This window comes from Dreissena polymorpha, chromosome 12 (genome assembly GCF_020536995.1).
Source record: "Dreissena polymorpha isolate Duluth1 chromosome 12, UMN_Dpol_1.0, whole genome shotgun sequence".
In the NCBI taxonomy this organism is placed as follows: Eukaryota; Metazoa; Mollusca; class Bivalvia; order Myida; family Dreissenidae; genus Dreissena; species Dreissena polymorpha.
The window spans coordinates 22,253,098-22,269,853 of record NC_068366.1 but is presented as its reverse complement, the minus strand read 5'-3'; the positions used below and the strand labels follow the sequence as shown (position 1 = coordinate 22,269,853).

At 37.6% G+C, this 16,756-nt stretch overlaps 1 pseudogene; it reads left to right on the top strand.

Moving 5' to 3' along the window:
* Nucleotides 1-16,756, top strand: part of LOC127852434 (probable ubiquitin carboxyl-terminal hydrolase FAF-X) — a 121,425-nt pseudogene that overhangs the window by 89,081 nt on the left and 15,588 nt on the right.

Below are 16,756 nucleotides of genomic sequence, written 5' to 3'. Positions count from 1 at the left end.
AGATAAATGCACAGAGCCTTAATGCCCTGATACATATTCTGTGTATGATGCCATACTTAGTGGGTAACTTCAAGGTGTTACAGCGTAGTATTAAAAATATTTAACGGCATTATTTCACTCCCGCAACGTCATCAATGATGTGAAAAACATTAGTTGAAGCTGAAATAAACAATGTAGTGCAACTGTTTTATTGACCAATCAATGATGTCATACAAGATGTCCGGTGATAAGGTCCTATCTCCAGTTGCATAATCTGCTCTTCAATGACCAGTCATTTTGAATGTAACTTGTTTCATTATAACTGCGCCCTATTGTCAATTTAAAGGTTTCAAAATGTAGCTGTAGCAGAGCATTGACACTGCTTGATATACTAGTATTAATCTTGTACAACAAATTGGTGTATCACTAAATAAATTTAGTCTTCTGCTTAAGGATATAACATGCACAATATATTACCATTTTTATATCCATACACAGAAGACCTCTAACCACTTATTTGATGATACACCAAATTGAACAGCATCTAATTATACTTCTTTAACAGGTTAGCTTTGCTTGAAGCTTCATAATCATAGATACACTATAAGTGCTAAAATGACTAGTGGGAAAACAAAGTTGGACAACAGTGGAAAACACTTGGGTCATGGTGCAAGAGAGATACTCGCAATGAGTTTGCAGGATATCGTACTGTCTGCATGAAGTCTATCACGTGTAGTTATTCTGGTGCTAATCAACTGATAAGTCATGCAGATGGACAAAAACACAAGGAAAACATGAAATACATGCATCATAATTCACAAAAGCGTTTGTTTGGAAGTGCTCCAAAGCCAAGCAGCTCTCAGGGTGGTGGGGATAAATCTATCTGTATGCAATTACATCCATCACACAAGGAACAGGTAAAAAAGGCTGAAATCCTCTGGGCCCTTAAGGTAGCTTCAAGTGGGTATCCATACAGAACATGTGACGAAACTCCTGCTCTGTTTCAAGCTATGTTTCCTGGACTTGTGTCTTGAGATTTTGTATTATGTATTCCTACTTTTGAGGGAAAAAAACCTTTTTTTTCCTACTTTTTTTGCAAAAGTAGTTCTTATTTTTTCCTACTTTTTGGAAAAAGGTCACTTGACAGCCTGCTATTCCTATATCTTCATGTTTCCATTGTGTTTCCCCCCAGAGCATGTCGTGGTAAGCTGGTGTCGTTGATGGTGCAGTTTCAAAACCAGGGCAGACAGGTGGATTATATAGAGATCTGGTCACACACTAACGAAACCATAGGTATCCTTGCCTTCTAACTAATTTTTCATTCAATTTTTAATGTCATAAATACATTACCTGTTATCCCTAGATATACCATTTCAAGGTGGGTTAGCTCCTCCAGAAATCTTCAAGTGCCGGGAATCGGCCACCTCTCCAACTGAAAACAGCTCAGGTTAAACATAGTACAATGTAACCTAACCGGAAATTAAGATCCGCAACTCATCTTTTTTTTCTGGATAACGCCTTGCAGATCGCCATTTTTCATCGGCTTTGAAATTTGGTCTTTGTATTCAATTCTGCTAGTATATTTGGGTTTGGAATTGATGAATTGCATAATGTATCGTTTCTGCTCTATTCAGAAATATTTTCTCGTAATAATTTGTTGAGAATTAATTGACTTTGCGACTTTGCCGGGTTTTTGCATGTGGTCATGAATTAAGCACGTGCACTTTAGTCAACAAGTTATTGACTATATTGTACAGTTTATATACATTGTTTAAAGTAACATTACTATTCAAAATCAACGAAAATTGTGTACAATTGTTCATAAAATAAACTTAACCAATTAAAAATCAGTGTTCCTTATGGCGATTGCCGAAATTTCAACGTCAGATGTGGTCTGGTAAAATAGATGTTTGTAGATACAAAATGCTCGTTTTTATTATTGTTTTGCATATGTATTCATGAACATATTCATTACCGATCATTTGGATTCTCACGAAAAAGATACTCTATGAGACGTCATTCCCGTCGCAGCCAATATAGCTCTCGGCATCACAGGGATAAAGGTCGTAGACAAGCTTCACGTAGGTATTGTCGCTCTGACTCATGATCGTTCTCATTACTATCCTATTTCGGATTGTAATGTCTCCATACCTAAAGTACCAGTTTCCAGTTTGAAATCATGTTGCAGTGACTGGTCCTACTTCACAGCCCTTAAGCTCTGCTGTTCATCTCACCACTACGGCTGCTTTGAGAGCACCGCGGGTTTCTACTACAGTTCTTAGTCGTGTACCCCTGGCTGCTACACCGTCCATTCGTGACACATTATGGGTTCAAGATTCCTTTGGACAATGTGCCACTTCTGATAATATACCGTCGACTTCCGGTTTTAATTATCAGTGTGTCGACTTTGCGGATGGTCATTCGTCTTCACCAGAGAATCACAATTTTATGCAGGATAATCTTCCTATTATCCCTACCTCTGTTTTCATGGATTCTTTGCACACTGCTGGTGTTGTTGAGAGTGAGCCTGCTGCAGATGCAGACATTGATACTGATCAATATTCGGCATCAATAATCAGATCTTTGAACTGATGTTCCAGACTCTTGGCAAAGAGTATTTTTCACGACCTGTGGAGGTGTCTACTAATTCGATCTTGGTCATTGAGCAATTAGTTCGTACATTTGATCCTAACAGGGTTACTAAGGCGAGTTACCGCGTTGATACACGCCTTCCGATTGGTCCTTCTGTTTTATCTGTGTTTCAATCATTGAATTCAATTAATAAAATGAGCCTAAACTTCAGGAACGCGCTCGAAAATATAAGCATCCTGTACCTGATCCGACTTCCGGTTTGGATTTTTCAAAATTACCGGTTCAGGATCCAGACATCAATAAGCTTTTGCTTACCAAGCCTAGTTCGTCAACTTCAGTTTCTGTTCCTTATTCCATCTTAGAACAATGGGAAGGAAGAGAGCGGAGAGCTTTAGGTCTATCTTACCAGGTAGACTTAATGCTAGTGACTATTTTGCGCTTGGTATGTGATTGGTCGGACTCTGTTCCGGAAGAACTTCAGGATTTATAGATACATCTATCACAAACGACATTGTGCCTTTCACATAATGTGGCTTCTTCAATGTCGGAGATGTTAAGGATTCTTAGAGATCTTATCCTTTCATCTTTACCTAAAGAGTTTCTATTAGAACCAGTTATAAATTCTCTCAGAGCAACACCTCTCTCATCAGGATTTCTTTTCGGTGAGAAGATACAAGAAGCACTCACAGCGGACAAAGATGATCAACTTCATGCTTCTTAAGCAAGAAATAACTAGTCAACACCAAGGGGTCTTTAAGCGTCCAGCTTCTAGACCACCGGCAGTTCCAGTAGTTAAGAAGGATAGAAGGAATAATCTTTTATCTAAAAAGCCTTCCTGGTATCCTCTGTCAGATTGTAATTGACCGTCTTCAAGTAACAGACCTTTCTTTTCTCAGAGGTCGTCTGTTAAGAACTCTGGTAAAAAGAGCAAACCTCAGCTGAATAAGAGGAATTTCAAACCTCCTGCTGACAGCGGCCAGCCTCCTTATCAGCCCTAGGGGACAACCGTTTCTACCGCCGATGCCGGAAATACCAGTGGACTTTGTCCAGTTAGGACGTCTGTTCCTTCGTCCTCTTCAGCATTACTTCTCAGCTTGTTTTCCCCTACCGGTGAAACCGGAGGGGACTTATGGTTTGCGCTTTGTGTGTCAGTCTGTCAGTCTGTCCATCACACTTTTCTGCATCCTGCGATAACTTAAAAAGTTCTTCATATTTATTTCATGAAACTTGAAACATGGACAGATGGCAATATGGAGATTATGCACGTCAATTCATTTTGTTCCTACGTCAAAAGTTGTGGTTGCTGTGGCAACAAATGTAAAAATAAAATAAAAAAAATACTGACAATGGTGGAGTTTCACCGGTAGGGGACCATATTGCTTGGCCCTCTCTTGTTGGAAATGGTCTCCGGACAATATGTTGTCGCAGATTCCAATTCTTCCGGAGTTAATACCTCATCCTCAGTGGTGGCTAGATGAGAATACTCTCTTGGCAGGAGTGCTCCTTCTTCCTCCGCAACTGTCTTTATATCTAATGACGGACGCGAGCAAGGAAGGGTGGGGTGCTCATCTGGAACCACTCAGTCTGATAGTTTCAGGGTTGTGGTCTTATCAGGAGTCACATCTACATATCAACAATCTAGAAATGCGAGCAGTTATTCTAGCTGTATCTCATTTCCAGTCACATCTTCGAGACTTTTGTGTGATGGTGTCAACAGACAACACATCAGTTGTCACTTACATCCAGGCACAGGGGGGGGGGGAACACATTCTCACTCCCTGTTTCAGGAAACCAGGAAGTAACTTGTACTTTGCAAGAAGCTCAACATTTCTCTTCCGGCCAAATATATTCCAGGTCGCCTAAACGCCATGGCGGATGGTTTGTCTCGCAAACACCAGTTACTTCCATCGGAGAAGACACTTCATCCATAAGTGACCAATCAGATCTTTCTCGTGTTTGGTTATCCTCTGTTTGACCTATTCGCGACCAGACACAACCACAGACTTTCACTGAATGTGAGTCCAGTTTATTATCCTGCAGCGTGGGCAGTAGACGCGCTTTCATTCGATTGTGACCAACTGGACGCCTACGCCTATCCCCGACCCATTCTGATTCCCCAGATATTGGCAAAAATCAGGGTGAGTGCGTGTCGCATATTCCTAATTGCCCCTTGGTGGCCCAGGAGATCTTGGTTCAACGATCTTCTCAGTATCCTGTATGATTATCCCAGGAAACTTCCTCACAGAATAGATCTTCTGTCTCAGAGAGGCAGACTTCATGCGGATCCAGCAATTTTTATTTACACGTCTGGCCGTTATCAGGCAATCTCTGCAGAAGAAACGAGTTTCTGTCAGGGCTACAAACCTCTTTGCTTCTGCAAGGAGAAAGTCCACCAAAGCAGTCTATGATTCTCGCTGGAAACTCTTCTCTAATTGGTATATTCGAGAGAAAATTGATCCCCTCAATCTCTCTTCAAGACACATAGCGGATTTTCTCATCTTTTTGATGATAAGAAACTTTCTCTTAGCTCCATCAAAGGATACAGATCTATGATTTTGCATACATTGGCGTAGAGTAAGTCATCACAAGTCTGTGCTGATCCAGCTATTTCGGAACTGATTATAGATTTGGAACTCAAACGTCCTGTTTCTCGAACACTTGCTCCTAAATGGGATTTGGCTTTTGTTCTTGATTCTCTTACTAAGGCTCCTTATGAGCCTCTTGATCAAGCTTCGTTGCAGTTCCTAACTTGGAAAACCTTTTTACTTCTTACTATGGCTTCAGCCAAACGGAGAAGTGAAATGTATGCTCTTCTATCGAGGATGGTCATCTTCGTTTTGATTCCTCAGATGGATCTGTTACGTTGTTATGTCAGCCAGGATTTCTTGCTAAAAATCAACTCCCCTCTATGGCTTCTTAACCCTTCAAAGTCTTTCTAATACTTGTGGACATGATGATGATGATAGACTTCGATGCCCTGTCAGGGCGTTAAAATTCTATCTTAAAAGAGTAAAGTCTTTTCTAGGTTCTCCTAAGAGACTTTTCATTCCGTTAAAAGGGGGGATGTGTCTGCGGCATCTATTTCTCATCGGGTAGCCTCGACTATTAGGAAGGCTTACTCTTCTCTGTCATCTAGGGATTTGTTCCTGTTAAAGATTAGACCGCATCAATTAAGAGTTCTTTCGGCTTTGTGGGCGTATATTACTAATGTTCAACTTTCTGAAGTGCTTCAAGCTGCCTTCTGGAGGAATCCGACCACCTGTTCCTCATTCTATCTTCGTTGTCTTGAGTGTCAACAAAACAATTTATATATGTTGGGTCCTCTTGTTGTGGCTCAAACTGTAGTTTCTTCCATGGCGTAATGTACTGACGCTATCCGGAAATTAAAGAACAATACTTTACTGACAAAGATTACATAAGGACGTTGTTTTACTATCTCTGGCTAAAAAACCTGAATATGGGTTCTGCTGTGATGGGAAAATTTAAACTAACCTTCCCGCCGCAGCTACAAAATCAGCTAGTGATAGCAGGTAATGTATTTATGACATTTAAACAAATTTTCTTAAATAAAATTCATTTATGTTATTAAATACTTACCTGCTATCGGTAAGTTCCACCTCCCATCCCGCTCATCGTTTAATACTTTTATAATTGTATGAAAAGGAAGATGAGTTGCGGTTCTTGATTTCCAGTTAGGTTACATTGTACTATGTTTAACCTGATCTGTTTTCAGTTGAAGAGCTGGCCGATTCCGGCACTTGAAGATTTCTGGAGGAGCTAACCCACATTGAAAAGGTATAACTAGGGATAGCAGGTAAGTATTTAATAATTAAAATGAATTTTATTAAAGAAAATTTTGTTTTAGCGTGCTCAGGTGAGCTTTTGTGATCGCCTTTTGTGCGTGGTCTGTCGTGTGTCGTCAACATTTTGCCTTGTGAACACTCTAGAGGCCACATTTATCGTCCGATCTTCATGAAACTTGGTCGGAACATTTGTCCCATTGATACCTCGACTGAGTTCGAAACTGGATCATGCTGGGTCAAAACTAGGTCACAAGGTCAAAAGGAAGAAAAACCGTGTGAACACGGTAGAAGTCACATTTGATGCCTAATCTTCATGTAACTTTGTCAAAATGTTTGTCTAAATGATGTTGGTTGAGTTCAAAAATGGTTCCGGTCCGTTGAAAAACATGGCCGCCAGGGGCCGGGGTAGTATTCCTTATATGGCTATAGAGAAACCTTGTGAACACTCTAGATGTCACAATTTTTGCCCAATGAAACTTGGTCATAACATTGGTTTCATTGATTTCTCGGACGAGTTCGAAAATGGTCCAGATCGGTTAAAAAACCTGGCTGCCAGGAGTCGGGCAGTATTCTCTATATGTATATAGTGAAAACATGTGAACACTCTAGAAGTCACATTTTTGGTCCCATCTTCATGAAATTTGGTCAGATTATGTGTTTTCTAGATATGACGGTTGAGTTTAAGAATGGTTCGGATCGGTATAAAAAACATGGCCGCCAGAGGGGGGGGGGTCATTTCCCTTATATTTATATAGTAAAAAAAGCTTGTTAACACACTACAGGGGGGCATGCGTATACAGGAGCTTACCGCGTTTAAGTGCGAAAGTTGGAACTAAACTTCAAAGATGGCGTCGTTTGTTGGGTTTTCTTGAAGGAAGAGAGGATATTTTAACCCGGTAAGCCCTTTTGTATTTATAATTATTTTAATTGAATACGTCCTTTCGGCTCTCCGGTGTTTGTGCTTCCCTCGGTGTTTTGTTTCAAGATCGTAGACGTCGGAATAAAAAAGTTGAAGAAAACCTTCCACAAATCTGTTTTCTCCTTACGTGACGTTCGAGAAATGGGATGTATAAATATAATTTTCTCCTATAATACACAGTATTGATGAACGTGTATGGTAAAATGTAACTAAAACCATGATTATTTCATTTTCCTGGCGCCGTTTTATCTCTTATAACTAATTTATTGCCAAAAACTATTGATTTTACCCCTCTTTATGGATCTGACTTTCTTTTAAGCACATTTTGGGACATGACTTCCAAATGACTAACACAGCTCATACCCATGTAAGAAGGTAATACACGAACTTTCTGTCGTGAATGATTTTACCATTGATATGAATGTTTTAAAGAACGTTTCCTCTGTTTAAACGTATACATCTTTCATACTTTTCAAAGATACGAAACCTCAAGCTACATTACAAAAGATGAAACATAACTTGTATTGTAATAAACTGCGACATTGTACCTGGGGAACTTCACCTTTTATGCTCCCCGAAATAAAATTTCGGTGGAGCATATAGTTGCCAGTTTGTCCATACTTCCTTACTTCCGTCACGCTTTTGTTACCGTTTCTCATAGCGCCTTCAATTCTTTACCAATCTCTTTCATATTTGGCATATAGGTACCTTGCATGAACCGCTACCTTTTGATGAAGTTTGAGGTCACTGGGGTCAAGGTCACCGAGGCTAATAATAGATTTTTCCGTCACACTTTTGTTACAGTTTCTCATAGCACCTTCAATTCTTTACCAATCTCTTTCGTATTTTGCATGTGCGTGCCTTGCATGGACCTCTACCTTTTGATGAGGTTTGAGGTCACTGGGGTCAAGGTCACCGAGGCTAATATAAGATTTTTCCGTCACACTTTTGTTACAGTTTCTCATAGCACCCTCAATACTTTACCGGTCTTTTTTATTTTTGCATGTACGCACCTTGCATGGACCTCTACCTTTTGAGATTTGAGGTCACTGGGGTCAATGTCAAGGTCAACAAGGCTAATTATAGAATTTTTCGTCACACTTTTGTTACAGTTTCTCATAGCACCTTTAATACTTTACCGATCTCTTTCATATTTGGCATGTTTGTACCTTGCATGGACCTCTACCTTTTGATGAAGTTTGAGGTCACTGGGGTCAAGGTCACCGAGGCTATTAATAGATTTTTCTCTCACACTTTTGTTACAGTTGCTCATAGCACCTTCAATACTTTACCGATCTCTTTCATATTTGGCATGTAGTAACCTTGCATGGACCTCTACCTTTTGTTGAGGTTTGAGATCACTGGGGTCAAGGTCACCGAGGCTTATAATAGATTTTCCGTCATGCTTCTGTTACTTTACCGATCTCTTTCATATTTGGCATGTAGGTACCTTGCATAGACCACTACCTTTTGATGAGGTTTGAGGTCACTGGGCTCAAGGTCACCGAAGCAAATAATAGATTTTCCGTCACGGTTTTCTTACAGTTTCTCATAGGGTCTTCAATACTTTACCAATCTCTTATATATTTGCCATGTAGGTACCTTGCATAGACCTCTACCTTTTGATGAGGTTTGAGGTCACTGGGCTCAAGGTCACCGAAGCAAATAATAGATTTTCCGTCACGGTTTTCTTACAGTTTCTCATAGGGTCTTCAATACTTTGGCGATCTTTTATATATTTGCCATGTAGGTACCTTGCATAGACCTTTACCTTTTGATGAGGTTTGAGGTCACTCGGCTCAAGGTCAAGGTAACTGAGGCTAATAATAGATTTTTCTAGGTGGTTATTAACACATAGAATGACAAAGCGCATCATCGGGGAGCATCCATCAGTTTCATAGATATTCTTGTTTGCAATATACATGTACTTTTAAGCAGCATAGCGCCCTTTTTGGAAGGGATATTATGTTCTGATGTTTGTAATCGACTTACCGGTTCGGAATCCATTTTAAACTAATTGGCGGGTGCACACAGCAGCCGATAATATGCAGGTCAAAAATAGATTTTACATCCGGGGATGCTGGTTTTGACACCCGATGCATGTATACATTTATGAATGAAAGGCTTCATGAACGTTGACGTCGTTCTAGGTTACCAGAAAAATTCCCACGTACGGATTTCAACCGTCATTGTTTACAATCTATTAACTGCACAAGTACTGGAATAGGTATAGCGATTTTAGCTCATCTATTTTTTGAAAAAAAATGAACTAGTGTCATCACCTTGGCGTCGGCTTCCGGTTAAGTTTGCGTTTAGGTCCACTTTTCGCATAAAGTATCAATGCTATTGCATTCAAACTTGGTACACTTACTTACTATCATGAGGGGACTGGGCTGGCAATGTTAGATACTCTGTCGTGCATTTTGACAGAATTATGTGTGTCACGTAATTACACATTGTTCGTGGCGAACACACATTTACAAACAAAGTTCATTTCTGATTTCAGCGCGATTTATTTCTGTTGAATATTTTCCAATACAACGCTTGCGAATGTTCATTAGGTACAATTTTTCAGCGCGGCGGCCAACATGGCCACCACGTCAAGAAGACGTGACAAATCTCAAAGTTCTTTCCAATCTACCCTCAGCCTGCCTACTACTAACTAAAACACTGCATTTTATCCCCAGGTTAATTGACATAAAATTTCCTTGCAATTTCCATTGGTCACCAATGTCCGGTCTTATTACGGATTGGTTACATTGCACCTTGGGAATTGATAGCCCGATCTGTTCGAGTTCTTACTTGCTTATAGAATATTCTAAAACCTCATTACTCGGTGTGACATAAAACTTTATGTTGTGTTTGCCTGTGAATGCCTGTGAATTATTTTATATGGCCTGTACAAATAAGACTTTCCGTTCACCCCTTTCATGTGGTCTGTTCCCATGATATGAGGTAATAGCAATCCTAAATGTCAATAAGTTGACCGTTTCGTTAATCAAATGTCTGATAGTTATATGGTCTCTTGATTTTCTAATTTCAACATATTGTATTCAACTTTTCAATCTATTTACCCCACACTATATCATGTTAACGTGCTTATTGACAAACCTTCCAATATTTTCACTAGTCTTTACATGCACAAGATGAACTCTCAAATAGTTTGACCACTTTAACTTTTAACTTCTGCTTATGTATAAGATAGAAATATTGATGTAAATAATCTTTTATTATTTCCTTACATATTAGTAATTACAATAGTTACTAATCAATTGCTCAAACATATTATTAAAATATTTCCTTATTATTAAATCTATATGTACTTAAATTTCTATCATAAGAATAATCAATATGCTATAGGAATAAACAATTTGCATATACCGTTATGTCCCATGTGCCCTTTTTATACTTAGAAAATTGAAAATTTTGGTTAAGTTTTGTGTTTAGGTCCATTTTATTCCTAAAGTATCAAAGCTATTGCTTTCATACTTGCAACACTTACTAACTAACTATCATAAGGGGACTGTGCGGCAAAGTTGTGTAACTCTGACTGGCATTTTGACAGAATGATGAGCCCTTTTTATACTTAGAAAAGTGAAAACTTGGTTAAGTTTTGTGTTTAGGTCCACTTTATTCCTAAAGTATCAAAGCTACTTGCAACACTTACCAACTGTCATAAGGGGACTGTGCAGGCAAAGTTATGTAACTCTGACTGGCATTTTGACGGAATTATGGGCCCTTTATACTTGAAAATTGAAAATTTGGTTAAGTTTTGTGTTTTGGTCCACTTTACCCCTTAAGTATCATAGATATTGCTTTCGTACTTGGAACACTCGCTAACTATCATAAGGGGGCAGTAAAGGACAAGTTGCATAACTCTGGTTGTCATTTTTACGGAATTATGGCCCTTTTTTGACTTAGTGACTTTGAATATATGTTTACATTTTGTATTTAGATCCACTTTACTTCTAAAGTATCAAGGCTATTGCTTTCAAATTTCAAATACTTTCATGCTATCATGAGGGTACTGTACCTGGCAAGTTGAACTTTACCTTGACCTTTTAATTACCTTGTCTCTCAAGGTAAATTTCTTAAATTTTGCTAAAATTGCCATAACTTCTTTATTTATGATTAGATTTGATTGATACTTTGACAAAACAACTCTTACCTGACAAACCACAATAGACTCTACCTAAACCATCCCCACGCCGCCCCCCCCCCTCCTCCCGAATCCCCCCCCCCAATTTTTTTTAAAGTATACACACATTTATTTTTATAATTTTTTGTTAAATACCGTCCAACCATCCCAACCAAGAATCCCACCCCCCCCGAAAAAAATATATTTGTTTTTGCATTTTTTTTTGCATTTTTGGAAGATAATGTAATAAATGACCACACCCCCACACTATACACGCCTCTTCACTCCACCATTCCCTCCTTTGTGATTGAAATAGAGATAGGTCCCTTCACCTTTAAAAAGAAAAATAGATGAGCGGTCTGCAACCGCAAGGCGGTGCTCTTATTTAAAGGTGTATGTCCAGCACATGTGCCGGGAAAACAGGGTTTAATGATTTTTTTTTGTTCAGCTCTATAATATTTATATCAAATATGTATGAATAAATGTCGGTGAACCTTAATCCGGTGTTAATTTTTGAAAATATTGAGTCGTTCATTAATTATGGATCTAAAACGGAGCATTAATCCGCATATTAAAAAACACCGAGGCGTATTGCATATTTGTGCGGAGACATGACATTATTTCGAAAGAAAGCAATAAGAGCTTCAATTCTATAATTATGAACAAATCTCGCTGCGCACGATTACGCTCTTACTTCTAGTATATATTTGACTCTCATGAATCTTGACAAATACCTAGTGTTTTATTTTGCTTAATCTAAATTAAGTTATGCATCTATATGCACTTTAAGCAGCATAACATGACTTCCAAATGACCAACAGCTCTTTCATATGTGATGAGATTGACACGAAATAGCTACCCATCTATAATAAAGTTTATATGTGTACTTCAATATTATAGTTTTATAGCATTTTATGTGGTGCAATTTAAGTGTTTTCTTAATCATTTTACTGTAGAATTATAAAAATGCTGTACACAAAATCTGCCGACCAACTGAATCAATTCACCGATTTTAAAGAAGATGGGTTGTGGGGTGGCTGATGTACGAGATAATAGAATGTTTATCAGCCCTTTTAGTAATATTTTAATTAATTCAATGTATTTTATGAAGTTTCGACCTTATTGTGATATGAAATTTTCTTTAACCATTCTTTTACTGTCTTCAGATGATGAAGGTTAAATGGCGATCATAAGTGCATCTTTCGTTGCAGTATAAAATTACGTAATTAGGAACTTAAAATTAGCGGAGGACTAGGATACCATTCCCCAATTATGGACCACATGAGTTTAAATGTAGAATATGCAAGAGAGAGTCCTTCAACAGAGCCGGACAAAAACAGCAAATAAAACAAACGAACCAAACAAAAAAAATGAACAGCTGATGTAATATGTGTTTTTGTATGTTTTATTTGATTATTTCTACATAGACAAGTCTGACATATAATTGCTATGAGTGCTAGTAATTACACGTTTTGTTCCGTTTATGTCATGATGCTAGTTTCGAACTTTTTTTATGAAAATAAACCATTATCTGTGTTACATCATTTCTTCCAACGATGTCTCTGTATACATTTTTAAATGTTTTCAGCACTTACATACATGATAAAAAATATTTCGGTCGGAATAAATTCGTTATACAGTTGACATATTATTATTACTTACGATTAGAAGGCAATGTTAAGAACAAACGAAATAATCTTTCTAAGTAAACCAATACGTTATTCCCTCGATACAACAGTCTTAAATAATATGTATTCACATATATATAAAAGAGAAAAAAATACATCTATATGTTGATCACTTCTACTGAAATCATATCGTGTATTGCATTTGCACAAATCTTTCTATCCACTACAAATTCACTTTTTGCGATTATAATATAGTGACCTACTCAGAACTGGTTTAAAAGAAGGTCGTCCAAAATGTGTCACATCAAAGTCACATATATGTATCAGTATCGTTATGGTAACAAGTGTCAAATGTCATTGTATTAAATAAACAATTAATATTTAAGTTTCCATTAAAAAAACATCTACCGATATGCATATTCTAAGCAGGTGTCAGGTATTCCAAATTGCTTCATGTATTCCGAATCGCAACAATGGCAGTATTTGGTTACATTAACCTTATACTAGTATCGAAACTGCTTTACTCTTTTCTGTTTTTCATTACACTTATATTGCACGTACATGTGATTGTTTGGCATGGTTCTTCGACGTAATTTTTTTTGTTTGATAGGTGGGTTTTCATGTACCTTTCGCTTTCTAGAGCGGTACACACTTCGTTACACCGTCTTTTTAAATCTTGGCATCCTTAACATATATAACTGGCGTCTTGATATCTGGAAATAGTAATTATAGTATTCCGTTAACTAGGCATAGTATTCCGTTTGATGCATATTCAAACATATTAAGTATGTCCATATGTGTTAAAATAAACAGGTAAGAATTACACTGTGTTAATAATACCGTCGACTGTCTTATATTACACACACTAAATGTAAGCATTAAGTACGCGATAAAACATATAATAATAAAAACTAATAATATAACAATTAATAAAAAAGATAACTTGATTTCCTCAAGTGAAAATGTTTTCCAAAACATTCGCACCAATGCGGAAGTCATTCACGAAAGTTTTTTCGCATAAAACCTTCTAACATAGGAAAGAGCTGTTTATCATTTGGAAGTCAGGTCCCAAAATGTGCTTAAAAGGAAGTTTAGTTCCAAAAAGGGGAGTAAACCCGTTATAATTCGGCATTAAATAAATTAATAGACATAAAAACGCGTCGAGATAATACAATAATCGTGGTTTATGTTATATTTTACTGTAAACATGTATAAATACTGTTTATTGTGAGAGAAAATGATATTCGAACATCAATCATCTCGAAGGTCAAGAAATAAAACAACAAATTTGTTGACAGTTTTGCTTCAATAACTTTTTCATTCGGACGTCTACGGTATTGAAACAAAACTCTGAGGGGAGCACAAACATCGTAGATCCGAAAAGAAATATAAACTGGCTTACTGGGTGAAATTATCTGCTACTCCTTAACATAAAAACACTAAAACGACGCCATCTTGGAAGTTTTGTTCCAACTTTCTCACTTAAATTCAGTAAGCTCCCGTATACGCATGCCCCCCCACCCCCCGAGAAGTCATAATTTTTGCCAAATCATCATACACAATTTTCTAATCATCGATTTTATAGATATCTCGGACGAGTTTGAAATTGGTAATCATGGGTGGAAAGACATGGCCGCCAGGGGGTGGGGCATTTTTCTCTTTATGTATGTAATGAAAACATGTCAACAGTCTACAAGAATCACTTTTTGCCCAATCTTCATGAAATTTGGACAGAACATTTGTTTCCTGGATACGACAGATGAGTTAAAAAATGGCTTGGATTGGGAAAAAAACATGACCGCCAGGGGAGGGAGGAGGGGTCTTTTTCCTTGTATTTATAAAGTAAAAAAGCTTGTCAACACTCTAGTTTCCTGATTTTCTGGCAGTTTTGTCTGAGCTTTCCTCTTCCTTCCTGCTGGTTTACCTTTTCCAGACATTTTGTGATGGTTTTGTTATATAACTAAGAAATATCTCTGCAGATTAATGAAGATTTTTTTTCATTTCAACTTTATCTGTATGGTTAAGCCTTGGAATCCAATGCCAGATAGAAAGTGATCTCTGAACTTTCTATTTATACAATGGGCAGTAACTCTTACTCAGGAATTTGAGAGAACTCTTTATTCATCAACATAGTATGCTCAAGATACTCTCCCTTGAAGAGTCAACATTTCTGCTCAAATAAACTGGGTTTTATTGTTTAATACAATAACCCACATTATCAAAGATTTGTGTTTTAAAACGTATTTATTGATTTTTTTAATAAGAAATATAATTGCAAGTTGAGTCAGTTAATAGTTCATGTTTGTTTATAAACAAGTCTTGTCAGGGGGTAGGTAGTTTGATGTATGTCTACAGTAGTTTATTGTGAAACATTGTGAATACTTTTAGTCACATATTTAGTTCAATCTGAATGACACTTGCTGAGTGCAAATGTTGTTATCATCTCTTGATTTAGTTTACTCGATTTGTTTTAATATCATCTTACAACATGGTGACAATCTTTTTAATATTTTTTGCTCATGGTTAACTTTTTTGATCACCTTTTGTCAATTGTCTGTATTCCGTTGTGCGTCATGAATATTTGCCTTGTTGTCCCCTACCGATGAAACCGAAGGGGACTTATGGTTTGCGCTCTGTGTGTCCGTGAGTCTGTCTGTCAGTCTGTCACACTTTTCGGGATCCTAGGATAACTTTAAAAGTTCTTCATTTTTTTCATGAAACTTGAAAAATGGATAGATGGCAATATGGAGGTTATGAATGTCATTTCATTTTGTTCCTGCGTCAAGAATTCTGGTTTGTATGGCATCAAATATATTTTTTTAATCTGACAATGGTGGAGTGTCACCGGTAGGGGACAATATTGCTTGGCAATCTCTTGTTTACACTGTAGCGGACATATTTATTTTCGGATCTTCATTAAACTTTGTCAGAAGATTTGTCTCAATGATATCTTGGACGAGTTCAAAAATGGTTCATGTCTTTTGAAAAACATGGCCGCCAGGGGAGGGGACATTTGTTGTTCATTCTTCATACAACTTGGTTAGAACATTTGTTCCATTGATATCTAATCAGACCTGTTTACTTCTACGGATTCGCCGTAGTTACTATGGATTATTTGGCTAAACTACGCACTACGGATTTGTACTGAAAAACTACGGATCCATCTATCAAAATGGTCAAATTTCAGTTTTTAATCGTACTTTCGCTTATTTTTGGTCTTTGCGGGTAATTTGTCAATCATAATCATTTTGGCGCTTGCGTAGTAAGAAACGTTAAAATTCAAGCCTCCCGGGGAACGAGTGCTGATCGAGCTTGTCGAGTCGTCACCGAACAACAACTGACTTGCGTATTGGTTCGCAAATTTAGCCGAATATATATGTTTTAACGTTGTTATCCAGTATACACATCTCTTTCTCTCTATTGCGGAGAATACCGACGATAGTCGATGTATCGGGATTGAGCACGCCTGTTTTAACACACGTCCATAATGGCGGCAAGCAGACGAGAAATTGCGATTTACGGCGAAAATAATAAATACCATTCAAATTAACAACGGATATCATATGGTCATTAGGGAATAATGTAATGCGTGTGTCAATTCACGCAAAATACTACGTTTGAGATAAAATTAAAAATATAATATTTATCAGAAATATGCACCGTGAATGTGCGTCACGGAAACAAGTGTTGGAAAATT